Raw genomic sequence first — 4392 nt, 5'->3', positions numbered from 1 at the left:
TATGAAAATTTCGAGCATCTGAACACCCCCCAAATCGCGATTAGAGCCTTAATTAAGGAGATAAATCGATTTAAAGGTTTGGGAAGTCCACCGGCAGATATATAAAGGATTTTGGAATATTTTATACTGGGAAATTTGGGTATGAAAATTTCGAGCATCTGAACACCCCCCAAATCGCGATTAGAGCCTTAATTAAGGAGATAAATCGATTTAAAGGTTTGGGAAGTCCACCGGCAGATGTATAAAGGATTTTGGAATATTTTATACTGGGAAATTTGGGTATGAAAATTTCGAGCATCTGAACACCCCCCAAATCGCGATTAGAGCCTTAATTAAGGAGATAAATCGATTTAAAGGTTTGGGAAGTCCACCGGCAGATGTATAAAGGATTTTGGAATATTTTATACTGGGAAATTTGGGTATGAAAATTTCGAGCATCTGAACACCCCCCAAATCGCGATTAGAGCCTTAATTAAGGAGATAAATCGATTTAAAGGTTTGGGAAGTCCACCGGCAGATGTATAAAGGATTTTGGAATATTTTATACTGGGAAATTTGGGTATGAAAATTTCGAGCATCTGAACACCCCCCAAATCGCGATTAGAGCCTTAATTAAGGAGATAAATCGATTTAAAGGTTTGGGAAGTCCACCGGCAGATATATAAAGGATTTTGGAATATTTTATACTGGGAAATTTGGGTATGAAAATTTCGAGCATCTGAACACCCCCCAAATCGCGATTAGAGCCTTAATTAAGGAGATAAATCGATTTAAAGGTTTGGGAAGTCCACCGGCAGATATATAAAGGATTTTGGAATATTTTATACTGGGAAATTTGGGTATGAAAATTTCGAGCATCTGAACACCCCCCAAATCGCGATTAGAGCCTTAATTAAGGAGATAAATCGATTTAAAGGTTTGGGAAGTCCACCGGCAGATGTATAAAGGATTTTGGAATATTTTATACTGGGAAATTTGGGTATGAAAATTTCGAGCATCTGAACACCCCCCAAATCGCGATTAGAGCCTTAATTAAGGAGATAAATCGATTTAAAGGTTTGGGAAGTCCACCGGCAGATGTATAAAGGATTTTGGAATATTTTATACTGGGAAATTTGGGTATGAAAATTTCGAGCATCTGAACACCCCCCAAATCGCGATTAGAGCCTTAATTAAGGAGATAAATCGATTTAAAGGTTTGGGAAGTCCACCGGCAGATGTATAAAGGATTTTGGAATATTTTATACTGGGAAATTTGGGTATGAAAATTTCGAGCATCTGAACACCCCCCAAATCGCGATTAGAGCCTTAATTAAGGAGATAAATCGATTTAAAGGTTTGGGAAGTCCACCGGCAGATATATAAAGGATTTTGGAATATTTTATACTGGGAAATTTGGGTATGAAAATTTCGAGCATCTGAACACCCCCCAAATCGCGATTAGAGCCTTAATTAAGGAGATAAATCGATTTAAAGGTTTGGGAAGTCCACCGGCAGATGTATAAAGGATTTTGGAATATTTTATACTGGGAAATTTGGGTATGAAAATTTCGAGCATCTGAACACCCCCCAAATCGCGATTAGAGCCTTAATTAAGGAGATAAATCGATTTAAAGGTTTGGGAAGTCCACCGGCAGATGTATAAAGGATTTTGGAATATTTTATACTGGGAAATTTGGGTATGAAAATTTCGAGCATCTGAACACCCCCCAAATCGCGATTAGAGCCTTAATTAAGGAGATAAATCGATTTAAAGGTTTGGGAAGTCCACCGGCAGATATATAAAGGATTTTGGAATATTTTATACTGGGAAATTTGGGTATGAAAATTTCGAGCATCTGAACACCCCCCAAATCGCGATTAGAGCCTTAATTAAGGAGATAAATCGATTTAAAGGTTTGGGAAGTCCACCGGCAGATGTATAAAGGATTTTGGAATATTTTATACTGGGAAATTTGGGTATGAAAATTTCGAGCATCTGAACACCCCCCAAATCGCGATTAGAGCCTTAATTAAGGAGATAAATCGATTTAAAGGTTTGGGAAGTCCACCGGCAGATATATAAAGGATTTTGGAATATTTTATACTGGGAAATTTGGGTATGAAAATTTCGAGCATCTGAACACCCCCCAAATCGCGATTAGAGCCTTAATTAAGGAGATAAATCGATTTAAAGGTTTGGGAAGTCCACCGGCAGATGTATAAAGGATTTTGGAATATTTTATACTGGGAAATTTGGGTATGAAAATTTCGAGCATCTGAACACCCCCCAAATCGCGATTAGAGCCTTAATTAAGGAGATAAATCGATTTAAAGGTTTGGGAAGTCCACCGGCAGATGTATAAAGGATTTTGGAATATTTTATACTGGGAAATTTGGGTATGAAAATTTCGAGCATCTGAACACCCCCCAAATCGCGATTAGAGCCTTAATTAAGGAGATAAATCGATTTAAAGGTTTGGGAAGTCCACCGGCAGATATATAAAGGATTTTGGAATATTTTATACTGGGAAATTTGGGTATGAAAATTTCGAGCATCTGAACACCCCCCAAATCGCGATTAGAGCCTTAATTAAGGAGATAAATCGATTTAAAGGTTTGGGAAGTCCACCGGCAGATGTATAAAGGATTTTGGAATATTTTATACTGGGAAATTTGGGTATGAAAATTTCGAGCATCTGAACACCCCCCAAATCGCGATTAGAGCCTTAATTAAGGAGATAAATCGATTTAAAGGTTTGGGAAGTCCACCGGCAGATATATAAAGGATTTTGGAATATTTTATACTGGGAAATTTGGGTATGAAAATTTCGAGCATCTGAACACCCCCCAAATCGCGATTAGAGCCTTAATTAAGGAGATAAATCGATTTAAAGGTTTGGGAAGTCCACCGGCAGATATATAAAGGATTTTGGAATATTTTATACTGGGAAATTTGGGTATGAAAATTTCGAGCATCTGAACACCCCCCAAATCGCGATTAGAGCCTTAATTAAGGAGATAAATCGATTTAAAGGTTTGGGAAGTCCACCGGCAGATATATAAAGGATTTTGGAATATTTTATACTGGGAAATTTGGGTATGAAAATTTCGAGCATCTGAACACCCCCCAAATCGCGATTAGAGCCTTAATTAAGGAGATAAATCGATTTAAAGGTTTGGGAAGTCCACCGGCAGATGTATAAAGGATTTTGGAATATTTTATACTGGGAAATTTGGGTATGAAAATTTCGAGCATCTGAACACCCCCCAAATCGCGATTAGAGCCTTAATTAAGGAGATAAATCGATTTAAAGGTTTGGGAAGTCCACCGGCAGATATATAAAGGATTTTGGAATATTTTATACTGGGAAATTTGGGTATGAAAATTTCGAGCATCTGAACACCCCCCAAATCGCGATTAGAGCCTTAATTAAGGAGATAAATCGATTTAAAGGTTTGGGAAGTCCACCGGCAGATGTATAAAGGATTTTGGAATATTTTATACTGGGAAATTTGGGTATGAAAATTTCGAGCATCTGAACACCCCCCAAATCGCGATTAGAGCCTTAATTAAGGAGATAAATCGATTTAAAGGTTTGGGAAGTCCACCGGCAGATGTATAAAGGATTTTGGAATATTTTATACTGGGAAATTTGGGTATGAAAATTTCGAGCATCTGAACACCCCCCAAATCGCGATTAGAGCCTTAATTAAGGAGATAAATCGATTTAAAGGTTTGGGAAGTCCACCGGCAGATATATAAAGGATTTTGGAATATTTTATACTGGGAAATTTGGGTATGAAAATTTCGAGCATCTGAACACCCCCCAAATCGCGATTAGAGCCTTAATTAAGGAGATAAATCGATTTAAAGGTTTGGGAAGTCCACCGGCAGATGTATAAAGGATTTTGGAATATTTTATACTGGGAAATTTGGGTATGAAAATTTCGAGCATCTGAACACCCCCCAAATCGCGATTAGAGCCTTAATTAAGGAGATAAATCGATTTAAAGGTTTGGGAAGTCCACCGGCAGATATATAAAGGATTTTGGAATATTTTATACTGGGAAATTTGGGTATGAAAATTTCGAGCATCTGAACACCCCCCAAATCGCGATTAGAGCCTTAATTAAGGAGATAAATCGATTTAAAGGTTTGGGAAGTCCACCGGCAGATGTATAAAGGATTTTGGAATATTTTATACTGGGAAATTTGGGTATGAAAATTTCGAGCATCTGAACACCCCCCAAATCGCGATTAGGGCCATAATTAAGGAGATAAATCGATTTAAAGGTTTGGGAAGTCCACCGGCAGATATATAAAGGATTTTGGAATATTTTATACTGGGAAATTTGGGTATGAAAATTTCGAGCATCTGAACACCCCCCAAATCGCGATTAGAGCCTTAA

Source organism: Ochlerotatus camptorhynchus, unplaced genomic scaffold, assembly GCF_037179485.1.
Source record: "Ochlerotatus camptorhynchus isolate MF236.1 unplaced genomic scaffold, CSIRO-AGI_Acam_v1.1 ptg000939l, whole genome shotgun sequence".
NCBI lineage: Eukaryota > Metazoa > Arthropoda > Insecta > Diptera > Culicidae > Ochlerotatus > Ochlerotatus camptorhynchus.
The sequence above is the reverse complement of the archived record's forward strand: the minus strand, read 5'-3'. Positions refer to the sequence as shown.